At 35.6% G+C, this 14,945-nt stretch overlaps 3 non-coding genes across 3 annotated transcripts; all 3 read right to left on the reverse strand.

Moving 5' to 3' along the window:
- Window positions 1-4,611: 4,611 nt before the first annotated feature.
- On the reverse strand, window positions 4,612-4,683 carry LOC123325925. The gene has a single exon (XR_006540758.1). It is a non-coding gene; the product is annotated as a small nucleolar RNA SNORD113/SNORD114 family (small nucleolar RNA).
- A 2,698-nt stretch (window positions 4,684-7,381) lies between these two features.
- Window positions 7,382-7,453, reverse strand: LOC123325912. Its single transcript, XR_006540748.1, has one exon. It is a non-coding gene; the product is annotated as a small nucleolar RNA SNORD113/SNORD114 family (small nucleolar RNA).
- Window positions 7,454-9,942: 2,489 nt separating this feature from the next.
- Window positions 9,943-10,014, reverse strand: LOC123325917. The gene has a single exon (XR_006540751.1). It is a non-coding gene; the product is annotated as a small nucleolar RNA SNORD113/SNORD114 family (small nucleolar RNA).
- Window positions 10,015-14,945: the final 4,931 nt, after the last annotated feature.

A 14,945-nucleotide genomic window follows, 5' to 3' on the forward strand; every position in this document is an offset into this window, starting at 1 on the left:
ATCAATTTCATTGGTCCATGCTTGACTCTTTTACATTTAAAGATGATTCAAGAAATAACCATGGGAACTTTAATCTTTCTCCACATCTAGAACATCAACTATTTTGTCCATCTTCTTGTGTGTTCCTTCCTCAAGGAATTCACAGCTTAAATCTTTATCAATGGAGAAGTACTTAAATGTATTGCAATGCAGAAATAAAACACAATGTGGACCAACCCTGAAAACAAATGAAATACCTTGCATCTTTTTTTCTGAATTTCAATAGTACTGAATCAGATTAATCATAAATCTCAATTTGGGTCTGTGCTGGTGTTACTTGGCTTTTTATTTATTAATATATCCATTCATTACTTCGGAAAATTCAAGCAATAGCCATAAACCAACCTCCCAACCAAAGAATATAAACTCTGCTACTTACATCAATTTCTTCTTTCCTTACCCACACGGTTTGTGAAAGCCAAGATCTTTAGCATTAGAGAATGATTAAATCATCTGTGGTGTGTTCACTTGGTGAAAATGCAGACTCTCAAAAGAGAAAGAGCCTACAGTTAGATTTTTTTTAAGTGAAGGTTAGTCTTGTAGTATCAGATCAATCATGAACGTGGGTCATTTTAGAAATGTCATCATTGTCCGTGAATCGCACTTTTATTTATTGACTTACTTAATTTTTCTTTTTAAACAACACAATTAACACCAACATGAGAATATGAACCATTATCTACCATAAATATCTGTCTACCTACTCCCTATCAATAAATTTAACAACTCAGTGGTTGCTTTTAATGGACCTCACTTGTACAAAATTGGATAAACGTAAATCTTTATTTTATTGCATATTCTCACCAATGAAGCACAAATTTTTCTGATTGATGTCTACTGATTCATTTATTTATTCCTGTATATAATTAGGCATAAAATAAATCAATTACTTACCCATTTTTCTAAAGAATTTCCCCATGCAAATTTCCATGTACAACTGAACCTAATAATACACTGTATGTTAACCAACTGGAATGTAAATTAAAACTTAAAAAAAAATTCTATGTGTACTTTACCCAAAGTGGAATGAATTGCAAGTTCTATTTTTTTATCTGGACAACATTTGGGTATAAAAGGAGCAATCATTATCTCTGGTTCATAACACATATTCCTCATTGGCCTTTGCTCAGCTTTCTTTTAAATAATTAACCTGTATAGAAATGCACTCCTTCATTCCCTTATGACAATATGTCAGTACCAATGAAAACCAAGGCACGGAACGGGAATATTAAATATCCAGTCTACATGCTCATGGCCCAGAGACATAACTGATTACTAAACCCTCTTTTGATTTTTTTTAAAAAATTACACTAGTGAATACACTTATATTAACTGTTAACTCTGGTCATATGACACATCCTCAATATGGATTCACATTTGGCCCTCTCTCAATAAGACAATATTTAAACAATTGTTTATTTATGTAAACCCCCCTTTTTTTTTTTTTGGTCCTTCTTAACTAAAACCACCAAACAAAGAATGAAAGCAGCAACGTGAACTCTTGGGTATTATCTGTCCATACCTGTCCTTATGGAAGAGTTCAGAGCTTTGATTTATCCATGGAACCCAGTGTTTTAAATATACACTAATAATAATCTTTGTTTTATTACATAACTTCATAGTTGGTCCACATGTGGCCATCCATATCTTTGCTCATTTACACATTTCCTTATCCATTCATGAGTTCATTTCCCAAAGAGTCTACCTTTTCTCTTTTTCGCAGTAGTCCACAGATTTCCAGACAAGGATTAATATAATTTTGTTTGTTTGTTCCATTTTTATTTTTTATTTTTATCTTTTTAAGTTTTTATTTAAATTCCAGTATAGTTAACCTACAGTGTAATATTAGTTTCAGGTGTACAATTTAGTGATTCCAACACTTCCATACAACACCTGGTGCTCATCACAAGTGCCCTCCTTCATCCCCATCACCTGTTCCCCCACCCCACCCCCACCTCCCCTCTGTAGTTAAGAGTCTGTTTCTCAGTTTGCCTCTCTTTTTTCCCTATGCTCATTTTTTGTTTCTTAAATTCCAAATAGGAGTGAAATCATATGGTATTTCTTTTTCTCTGACTGACTTATTTTGCTTAGCATAATACGCTCTAGCTCCAACCAAGTAATATTCATATATATATACACCTCTTCTTTATGCATTCATCCATCAGTGGACACTTGGGCTACTTCCATATCTTGGCTACTGTACGTAATGCTGCTACAAAAATAGGAGTGCCTGTATCCCTTTAAATTAGTATTTTTCTTATTCTTTGGGTAAATACCTAGGGGTGCAATTGCTGGATTATAGCTCAGTTCTATTTTTAACCTTTTGAGGAGCCTCCACACTGTTTTCCAGAGTGGCTACACTAGTTTGCATTCCCACCAACAGTCCAAGAGGGTTCCCCTTTCCCCACATCCTACACAATTTTAGATTCAGACTCAATCCCCACTCCAGGATTCATCATTATCCCCAGCTTTGCATTCTTTTTCTTCAGTCCTTTATCCTTTTGTTTATTGTTTCATTCACTGTTCCAATAATAATATAGTCAATACATATAAATCATAAAAGCTCAAAAATAGTATCTTGAATATTACTAGGATCTATTCATATGTTCATTTCCCATAAAGCTAACACATTAGATCTCTTCTTGCAATGACCTTCAGAGTAGCACACATGTGCTCCCTGAATCATTTGAAGGGATGAATGTTAAAATCCACTGTCATGTAAATATAATGTGTGAACATGTATGAAACATCTTCCATCTTTTCTTAAGGAGTCATTTATTGTACAGAATTGAATTAATCATCATTATCTAAGGTTCATAATCTATTCTGGTCATAGGTAATATACAGCATTCTTTAATGTTATACTTCTATGTACCTCTTTATTACCTGAAATACTTCAGTGAACACCCTTGAGCAAGTTCCCCTAATCAAGCACATACATTTTGAAAATGTATCTTCATCATTAGATATGATTAAATCAACTATGGTGTCTCAATTCTGAGATAAACATCAGGCTTTTTAAAAATAATGAAAAAAAACAAAAAATAATAATAATGATGAAAAAACAATAAATTTAGGTATGTTTGTAGAGTTCTAGATTAAATATAAAACTTGCTTCTTTTCATTGGCTCAAGAATATCACTACTGCTTCTTTACTTAATCATTTAATTTTAATTTTAAATAATATAATGAACACCATTCAATCTACCATTCAACCCACAAATAACAACTATGACTATTATAAACATGCCCATGTACTTTACATAGGTAACCTCTACATTGTCCTTTCAATGGATCTTTCTTGTACTGATTGGATAAATTTAAATCCTTGTTTCATGGCGTATTTTTAATAACAACTTGGTTGTTATTAACCATGTCATGTCCATGGTTGACTCTACTTAGTATATTCATTCATTCAATTACTCATGGAATAATTTTACCTGTTGTTCATTATATAAAGAAAAGGCAGGGGCACCGGGTGGCTCAGGTGGTCAAACATCCGACTCTTAATTTCAGCTCAAGTCATGACCTCAGGGTTCTGGGATCGAACCCCACTTCAGGCTCCACACTCAGAGAATTTATTTTAGGATTTCTCTCTCTCCCTCTCCCTCTTCCCCTCCCCCCACTCACTCTCTCTCTAAAATAAATGAATAATTTTTTTTAAAAGAAAGAAAAGGCAAAGATGGTAGCTTCAATTATGGTGAGCACCGCATAACATAGAGTTGTCAAAACACTATAATGTACACCTGAAACTAACGCAACATTGTATGTTAACTGTACTTCGATTTAAAAACAAAAAACAAGAAAAAAGAAAAGAAAAAGAAATGGTAAAATAGGTAACCCCTCAGAAAGGAAATAACTACTATGTGCATGTCTGTGTGTATTATACAAAGCAGGAAAAGCCTAGCTTTTTTTAAATATGCAAACAGTAGTGTAAAACAGGATAATCATTATCCTTATTCCATAATAAGGGTCCTCACTGGTGTATGATTTTCACCTTTTAAATAAAATATGAATCTATTCATACACTTACAATAACATATAATATGTCATTATTATAATTACAACTCACTGGACAAAACTTTGAATAATATTAACATGTGATCATATGCTCACAGTAAACCATCTTGTTATAGGACCTATTCTCATCACTGGTCCATAACCTTTTTTTTTTTATTAGAGCCTTATTATTTACTTATGCAAACATCTTTCCCTTTTCTTAATAAAATGAACCATCAGCAACACACCATCAATTCAAAATCACAACATCCAATCTTGGGCATACCTTTCCATTTGTTCCCTGCTGAATAGAGTAAAACCTTGACCTACTTATTTTCCTAGACCTCACTGCTTCAGAAAGGTTTCAAAACATACTCTCATAACCGAATGATGTGTGCCTTTCCTTGTCATCATTCATCCCTTCATTTCTTTCCTTAATCAGGTGTTATTTCATTTGTGATTAAAAACATCCCACACCCAAGGAACACAAAGCCTAAGAACAGGATCCTGAATATTCCTTTCTTGCCTCATAAGTACCTTCACCACAGAGGGAATAACTAGACCTCTTCTTGGAATGACCTCAGAGCTACCGAGCTTCATCAAAATCTTTAATTCAGACACCCCAGGGTACTCATCACTGATCCAAACTTGGCAATTTTTTTTAAAGGTTTTATTTATTTATGAGGGAGAGAGAGAGAGCAGGACAGGGGGAGGGGCAGAAGCAGGCTCCCCACTGAGCCTAACCAATGGGGTGGGGGTGGGGGAGGCTTGATCCCAGGACTCTGAGATCATGACCTTAGCCAAAGGCAGATGCTTAACTGACTAAGCCACCCAGGTGCCCGTAAACTTGGCATTTTTTTGGTCTTCTTCATTCATATCGTCCTTTCTGCCTCATTTTTACATGCATACATTATACTACAGTCAATAGCCAGGAGTCACAAATGCCAAGAATGAGAGGAATGATTCTTACCAAGGTTAGTCTATCAGCACCTGTCCCATAAAGCTAATACATTTGATGTCTTTTTTCAGTGCACCTCTGGTTGCTCATGGGGATTGGTCAACAGCTGTGCTTCCTATCAACCTCACATTGATAACAGGTTTTTGCTTGTCTCTTAACTTTACGTGTCCACATTGTAAAGATGGTAAAATGAACGACTGTGAACCATCCTCTTCCCTCACAGCTAGAATAATGTCATTCTCTCCCATCGTCCTATGTTCTCCTCCTTCAACAAGTAAATAACCTTGATCTTTATCAAGGAAGGGATATTCTTCTAAATATACTTTGGTGCGAAACTAAAATGACATACTATTATGTGGCCTTGAAAATGACTAATCTATGAACCTCGGTTCATAACATATTCATATCCTTGGTCAATGCTTGGTGTTCTTTGATTTTATATATATGTATATATATACATATATATAAAGCCAGTTTTTAAAAATGATTCCTTGGAAATTCATGAACAATCTCGCCAGAGAACAGGGACTTTGGTAGTTATTTATATTGGTCTCTATGCTTTTTACCCACAGAGCGACAATGGAGACCTTCACCATTAGAGAATTATTAAGTTGGCTGTGGTGTGTTCATGCTGTAAATGAAAAAGCCAATTCTAAATAGTCTCTATTAGATGTGTCTAAGTGGACGTGAGTTTTACATTGCCAGGTTAATAATAAAGCTGGATCATATCACATTCTCATTATTGGTGCAAAAACTGCACTCCTTTTTATTTATCAGTTCATTTTATTTTTAATTTTTGGCAATGTAAACATCATGGAATCTAAGACTTGACTCAGGAATAAGGCTTGTAACTATTATACTCCCTACTCTTAATTAACAGCCTAATAATTATTGTCATGAATTTTATTCATGTGTGTCATGGCACATTCTCAACAGTCCTAGCTTTATCACTTACCTATCTAATTGCCCATGGAATAATTTGATCATCTATTTAATTTTTTAAAAATAGACATAATACATGATAAAGACACATTTCAGAACATAACAAGTAATGCATTATATATAACATAAATATAAAATATGATAAAGTTGTATATATACTTATATATAATAGTAAACTTTCCAACAGAAACCCAGAACTGAAATACCATCATTACATGAACCTGTCTCTATGTCCTTAACCCAAGTAGGAAGGAACTAGATCCCATTTTCTTTTTTTTTTTTTTAAAGATTTTATTTATTTATTTGAGAGAGAGAGAAGGAGAGACAGAGAGCACGAGAGGGAAGAGGGTCAGAAGGAGAAGCAGACCCCCCACCGAGCACGGAGCCCGATGTGGGACTTGATCCCAGGACTCCGGGATCATGACCTGAGCTGAAGGCAGTCGCTTAACCAACTGAGCCACCCAGGCGCCCCCCCCATTTTCTTTATATGTGGACATCACATATTGTCCACAGTTGCCTTCTTTTAAGTAATCATTTGAAAATGATCATATTGTGGTGCCTGGGTGGCTTCATCAGTTAAATGTCTGACTCAATTTCGGCTCAGGTCATAATCTCAGGGTCGTGAGACTGAACCGTGCATGGGGCTCTGCCCTGGGGGTGGAGCCTGCTTAAGAGTCTCTCTTCTCCCTCTCCCTCTGCCTTTCCCTCTAAAAAAATGAAATAAAATGATCATATTCATTCAATAACTTACCACAATATATAACTACCTGAGATTCTACAGACCCTATACTCAAACACCTAAACATACTAACAGTTGCCCACACCCACACACTCATTACCCATAGAAATAAATATGTCCCTTTTCATTTTGTGTTTTTAAATAAAATTCAGTGAACACAATTAAATTAATCATGACTGATGTCACACAGCGCATCCTCAACACTGGCCCATTCTTGCTTCTTTTCAATGAGAGAGTTACGTAATCATCGGTTTATGTAAACATTTTTTCCTTCTTCTAAACAAAACCAACAACCAGCAAACTCCCACCAATCCAGCCTGCAGACATGCGCATATGGATACATCTGTGTGTGCTCCTACGTGTCTGGCCGTCCTATGTGCTATAAAGGGAGCAACAGATTTTACCTATGTATTATATTGAAACTTGGTATTAAATAAATATATTACCAATAATGCTTGTTTCAGGATACACTCTCATAAATGATTCACAGGTGACCTTTTTTGTCTTCAATCACTTACACATTCATTTATTCATGCATTCACTGATTCACTTACATCAATACAATCCATACGCAACAATCACTTAAGACCTAAGAACCAGATCCCCAAGGGGCTTGAACTCTATTCCCTTAGAGAAAATGACTAGGTTTCTTTATTTTCTTTCTTTTAAATTTCAATTTCTGTGTGGTTAACATACAGTATTATATGGACCTCAGAGTTTAGGGTTTAATCAAAATTCTTGATTCATATACCCCAGAACTACTCATCATTGATCCAAGCTCAACATTCTTTTACTTCATTTATTTATACATTGTGTATTGATTGTTTATGCATTATTTATTGATTACTTCATTCATGGCCTAGCTGATTTAAAAAAAGCACTTCCTATGAATCACAAAAACCCAGGAACAAGATCTTTGAATATTGCAGAGAGCTGTTTACAGGCTTCTTTCCCACAGAGCTAGTAAATGAGATCTCTTTTTAATTGGACCTCAGTGTTGCACATATGTGTTAATCAATAAACTTGCTTCATACCCATCCCATGTGTTTGACTGAGCTCTGCTTGCTCATCTTTCACTTAATTTCTTCATATTTTAAAAATAGTACACTGAAGCTACCATTTGACTCTCTCCCTAACTAGGACACTGGCAACACTTTCTATCTTCCCAGGTGCTCCTTCCTCAAAGATTTAACAACCTAGATAGTTATCAAGAGAATGTTCTTAGAATGTGGTGTAGAAATAAAATGCAATATTAAGGAACTCTGAAAATGGATGCAAACCCCTCAAACTTTCTTTCTAATGGATCTCAATTAAACTAAAATGTACTTGTCTTAATATGTGGTTCATTACACATTCCCAGGTGTGGTCCGAGCCTGGTGTGTCTGATTTCACTTATGTTTACAGTGGCCATTCTTCCTTTGAAACAATCCCACAAAAAACCCACATGAATTACCTCCACACCAAGAACACAAACTCTGTCACTTACATGAGTCACTTTGCTCCTTATCCACAGAAAGGACAGCCAAGAGCTTCCTCATGGGAGAATGAAGAAATCAGATTGAATCTGTGGAGTAAAAAGCAGATTTTAGAAAACTGAAGAAGCAATATAGATTTAAAATTTTTTTAAAGACACCTTAGTCTTACTGTACTAGATTTATCATAAATCCCTTTTTTATCACATTTCCATTATTAGCCCAAAAATGGCCACCTTTTTATTTACTGACGTCTGTAATTTTTAATGTATGTAATATAATGACAACTGCTAAATCTACATCTTAGTAGAAGAATTAAGAACTATTCCTGTTCCAAATCCTATGTATTAAACCCTAACCACACAGGTCCGAGCCTAGACTGTCATTTTTATGGATCTTCCTTGATTAGAATTTGACAAATTTACATTTTCATTTCTTGACATATTCTCATCAATGATCCATGCTTGACCGTACTTTATAAACTTATTCCTTTGTTTGTTTGATTTTGGCTTATTTGCTCATGGAATGACTTGTTCGTATTTTCTCTTTAAAAAAAAAAAAAATGCAAAATACTATTACAAGTAATTGCCTCTACGCCCTTTACCCAAAGCGGGCAGAGCCCCAAACCAACCGCTTTTACTTATATGGACATCTGAAAGGTAGAGCAAGATTAATAATGAACTTCCTCTAACGATATATTATCCTCATGGATACATAAATGCCCTTTTTTTTTTTTAAGATTTTATTTATTTATTTGCGAGAGAGAGAATGAGAGACAGCACGAGAGGGAGGAGGGTTAGAGGGAGAAGCAGACTCCCCGCTGAGCAGGGAGCCCGATGCGGGACTCGATCCCGGGACTCCAGGATCATGACCTGAGCTGAAGGCAGTCGCTTAACCGACTGAGCCACCCAGGCACCCAATAAATGCCCTTTTTTAAATAATCTCTTCCTGGGGCACCTGGGTGGCTCAGTCGTTAAGCGTCTGCCTTCGGCTCAGGTCATGGTCCTGGGATCCTGGGATCCTGGGATCCCGGATCCAGCCCTGCAGCTGACTCCCTGCTCGGCAGGAAGCCTGCTTCTCCCTCTCCCACTCCCCTGCTTGTGTTCCTGCTCTCGCTCTCTCTCTATCAAATAAATTAATTAATTAATTAAAATAAAATAAAAAATAATCTCTTCCTTCATTCACTTATAATAATATCATCAAAATTTGTGAAACTATATACCTAGACATACCTAAATAATACTAATATTTTCCCACAAACTCAAATACCCACAGCAAAACAGATGTGTTTTTCAAAAATGATACTGATTGAGAATAACTGATCTAATCATAACTCCTCTCACGTAACACATTAACACTGGCCCATGCTTCCTTAATTAAGTATTCTGTAATCAGTATTTCTTATGCTTCCCTTTTTTCCCCCTTTTCTTAATAAAATTCTTAATAAAATTAACAACCACCAACCCAGAAGCAACACTGATGCTTACAGACATCTGCCTACAGGTTTCTGAAAAAATATGGTAAAAGCCTTGAACTCTTCACTTCCTGGAACTCGGCTCCTCAGAAACGTTTTAATAATAATTTATTTCTCATTAGATACTCTCATAACTGGCAAATACCTAGCCCTCATTGTCATTATTCATGGATATGTTTCTTTATGTACTCACACAGGGATTCACTAATAAAAGGACCCATACCTAAGATGTACCAAAGCCACAAGCAAGATGCCTGTATTCCTAACTTCTGCGACAATTCATGTCCCGCCAAGACAAGAAATGAGGTTTGTTTTTATGATGGACCTCAGAGTTACAGGGTTTAATCAAAATCCTCGGTTCAGACACCCCAGGGTACTCATCACTGGTCTAGGCTTGGGACTGTTTATTTATCCACTTACACATTTGTTCGTTCATTCATTCATTGACTAAAAATTATTTGATCATATTCATGAATCACAACAAAGCAGGAGAAAGGTAAAAGAATATCACTAACTTCTGTCTTTTGTTTAATTTCTCCCAGAACTAATACACTAGATCTCTTTCTACAATGTACTCACTGTTGTGCATACGGATCCATCATTCTTCATGCAAACCCACGCCCATCATAACCATGCGTGGCCCTCTTATTTTAGTCTTTCTTTAATTTGGTCAAATTTCAAATACATAACGAAGACAATCCAGGAACATCTCATTTTACCTCACCAACCTTTCACCAACAATCTTTACTTGTGTTTCTCTATCAACCTGTTAGACACCCAAATCTTTATCAATGGTGGAATGTGTAAATTGAGAGTGATGGAACATAAAATGAAATATTAAACAAATGTAAAATGAATGAAGAGTCCTCTTTCACCTTTTTTTAAAAAAGACCTTGCTTAATAGGGCCTAATGAAAGGGATGCTTCCTCCCCTCCATTAGGATAAAGTTTTATGGACTGCAGTTGTGGTGACGTATGAATTGCAAACTTCAGTCCATGTTACATTATTATCCTTGTACCATGCATGGACTATTATTTATTTTTCATTTTTAAAGTAAATAATATAATAATGTAATGAATATTGACAAAACCACTATTCAGCCCTCCACCTATGACTTGGACAGTACATTTTTTATCTTCTCCCACCAAGATACAAAGATCTTCAATGTTAGAGAAATGTTCACATAAACTGTGGAACACCCAGACAAGGTAATATAAACAATTGATAAAATAAATTAATAAGGGCGCCTGAGTGGCTCAGTCGTTAAGCGTCTGCCTTCGGCTCAGGTCATGATCCCAGGGTCCTGGGATCGAGTCCCACGTCCGGCTCCCTGCTCGGCAGGAAGCCTGCTTCTCCCTCTCCCACTCCCACTGCTTGTGTTCCTGCTCTCGCTCTCTGTCCCTGTCAAATAAATAAATAAAATCTTTAAAAAAAAAAAAAGATTAAAAAATAAATTAATAAGCCTATGTCTTTCCTCCATGAACCTAAGACTTTTTTGCCCGTGAATCTCAGTTGTACAGAACTGAATTAATTATAATCTTTGTTTCATGAGACACTCTCATCTCTAGCCTATAACTAATCCTGTTATTAATTTGTGTATTATTGATTTATATAATTATTTATTCATATTCAATATTCAAAAAACTCCCATTACCCAACTACCCAACACAACTGACTAAGAGAGGAGCCATTAGTCACATATGACTATTTAAATTTAAAATTTAATAAAAATCAATTAAAAATTCAGTTCCTCATACACACTAGCCACATTTCATGTGCTCAAGCGTCACATGTAGCTAGTGGCTACCATATTGGACAGAACAAATTATATAAAACACATCCATCACTGCAGAAAACCCTATTGGGCAACACTAATGAATACTCTTTATCCTTACGGAGTAGTCTAGAACCTTTTCTAACAAAGCTAAATAGGATTAATTATAGTTCTTGATCACTGGTCCATGCTGATTCTCTCTTGTTTGATTTGGTCATTTCTAAAGAAGTTTTAATGAGCACCCATAAATTCAATCTCTTACTCTTACAGGAAGAACACTGACATTATCTTTCTTCTCCCTTTGTGCTCCTTGCTCAGCATTAGCATCTTAGATCTTTATCCATGGAGAATTGTTTAAATAAACTATGTATATATACACAGTGAAATAATTCAAAGTAGCTGGTAAAAGGAATGAAACAGACTAGATTATTTTGATAGAGGTTAAAAGCGCAGAACTGAATTAACTGTAATCATTGGGCCCTTCTCATCACCAGTCCATGTTTTGGCCTTTCCTGTATTTTATGCATTTATGTAATTATTTATTTGTTTTTAGTACTAAAATCAACATCCAACACACCATCATGCAAAAACAACAGTATTGACTACTCCTTAACCAATACATTTTTTTAAATGGAACTTAGATGTACAGAATTAGAATAATCTTAATCCTGGGATCATGAGATATTATCATCATAGGACCATGTTTGCCATCTCTTGTTTTATTCCTTAATTTGTTCACTCATGTATTTACTTAGTTATGAACACCCTTGAACAACTTCCCAGCAAAGATTTAAGAACATCAACTATTACTTACATTTTCTTTACGTACCTTATCCGTCCAAATAAGATTCAACATCCTCATAAATATTGCATGATTAAATGAACTATGGTGTGTCCATTTTGTGCAACAGAAGGCAACTATTTAAAAACTGAACACCCTGGATCATTTTCAATGGCTTTCACTTGTGTAGAATTAAAATAATGAGCCTTAGTTTATGAATCATTACTCTCATTGGTCTACACTTGGCCCTTTTTAATTTTATCTATTCCTTTCAAAAAATTGTAAAAGAATACCTATGAATCTTACCCAACAAACAGAAAACTACCATTATCTGTCTCTCTGAGCATCACTTTTGCCAAGTTAACACCCAAATTTATCAATGCAGAAGTGCCTATATAAACCATAGTGTATAAATTAATAGTAAAATGCTTTTAAAATAAAATAGCTTAGATTTTTTTAATGTCCTTCAAATTTGCAGGATTATGTAATCATAAATCATAAATCTTGTCTTCATTAGTCCATGCTTAATCTTTTTTTATTTTATGTACACATTCATTTATTTTTAATAAATCAATAAACAGGAACTCACCACTCAACCCAAGAGTAAGAAAAAGTAACAATTATGTCTATATAAAGAGATATACATGTGATATACATGTTATATACATGTATACAATTAATATATATGAATGTAATTGTTTTTATTTGCTCATCTCCTACACAGAGAGCAACCTAGTTATATTATTTTTTAACTTGGTGACAGTTATGCCAGATGAGATTCATCACCTTGGTTCATGACGCAGTCTCCTCATTGGTCTATGCTTGACCATCTTTGATTTTATTTGTGCCTGTTCATGTTTAATAATGCATACACACACACACACCCATCAGCCAACCAGCCAACCTTAGAACAGTAACACTAACCATCACTCACGTTGGTTGGTCCATGGCTCATTTTCCACAGAGTTCACAGCCAAGATCTTCATCAACAAGAGTGTCATTAGACCCACCCTGGGGCCTCCATTCTGTGGAACAAGGCACGTATTAAAAAGGATGAAACAACCAGGTATTCTTTAATGGCTGTTGGATGAGCAGCTCAAGATGAATCACAATTTGGTTCATGACACACTCTCACCATTGGCCTAAGTGTAGTTCTCATTGTACATATTTTTTCACTTAATAATCTTATTATAATAAACATGCATGACCTAATCAAAAACAAGAATAACAGCCATTTTAAGCATCTGTCTCTATGCTTCTTACCCACAAAGGAACCAGCCCAGATCTTCTTCCTAATGGGCTCAGGTATGCAGAGTTGAGGTAATAACAATCTTTGATTCCAGGTATAATCACATCATTGTTTCCTACATGTCCCTTTTACTGTTTTTACTTATTTTTTTAAATATAATAAACACATAAGGTCAGCACTAACGCAGAACAAAAATATCAATCAGCACTTATATTAGTACTTCTATTCCAATGCTTCTTATCCACAGAGATAAGAGCTTTGTTTTGTTTTATGGTTTTAAATGGTCCACAGTTGTACATAAGTGAATTAATCTTAATCCATAATTCATAAAACATTATCTTTGGTGCTTCATTATCAACCCTCTTTCATTCTTTCGTTTATTTTATTTACTCATCTAATTCATTTTTTTTAATTTTTCATTTAAATTCAATTAGCCAACATACAGTACATCATTAGTTTCACATGTAGTGTTCAATAATTTATCAGTTGCGTATTACACCCAATGATCATCACGTGCCGCCCTTAATGCCCATCACCCAATTACCCTGTCCCCACAGCCCCGCCTCCCCCTAGCAACCCTCAGTTTGTTACTCATCTAATTCATATTTAACTATACAGCAAATACACTCAAAGCCACCATCCAGCCCCAGACCAATGACCATCTGTATAACTGTTGATATGCTTCCTATTCACCATCCCAACACCTTGAATTCATTGGGCTTTGTTTCTGTTTGTTTTGTTTTGTTTTTTTAATAACTACAGTTGGATACAACAGATTACTCATAACCCTTGTTTAAAAACACATCCTCATCACTGGTCCATGCTTGGACCTCTTTAATTTTATTTATGCATTCATTCATTTTTAACTATTCAGTAAAACCCATTAAGCCCCGCCTACACCCATCTACAGTTGCCTTCCCCACAAAGATCTTACATCTCCTGTGAAAAACCCCCATGTGCCCATTCTATGGAACATAAAGCCCCATTAAAAGGAAGAAAATAGCCTAGACCTTTTTTGTTTGTTAATGTCAGGTTAGCAGACCTGGATTAATCATAATCTTTTGCCCAGAACACATTCTCACAATGACTGTATTCAAGGCCTTTATTACATTATTTCTTGACTCTTTATTCTTTTTAATAATAAAATTAATAACCACAAACCACTCCGATCTCTTTATAGCCCTTGGTTGTGGAGAATTAATCACGATCCTTGGTTCAGGTCACTTCTGGCCATTGCCCCAGGGTTGCCCCTCTCTTAGTTTACGGATTCTTAAAGCCTATACAACAACCATGCGTGGCCCCCACCTCCACTCCCCCCGCTCTTAGCCCCTTGCTGCCCTCTGCCTTCAATGGTCGCTCCCAAATCTCCCGAATACCCTCCCCTTCCCCTTTTATATATATATAAATCACGTATGTGATTTATATATTACGTATATACAAAAATCACACGTGTGGATTCTTTACAAATATTTTCCAAGGGCCACTGGCTTGCAGTGCCTCTGCAGGGCTCTGTCAAGG

This window comes from Neomonachus schauinslandi, chromosome 9 (assembly GCF_002201575.2).
Source record: "Neomonachus schauinslandi chromosome 9, ASM220157v2, whole genome shotgun sequence".
NCBI lineage: Eukaryota > Metazoa > Chordata > Mammalia > Carnivora > Phocidae > Neomonachus > Neomonachus schauinslandi.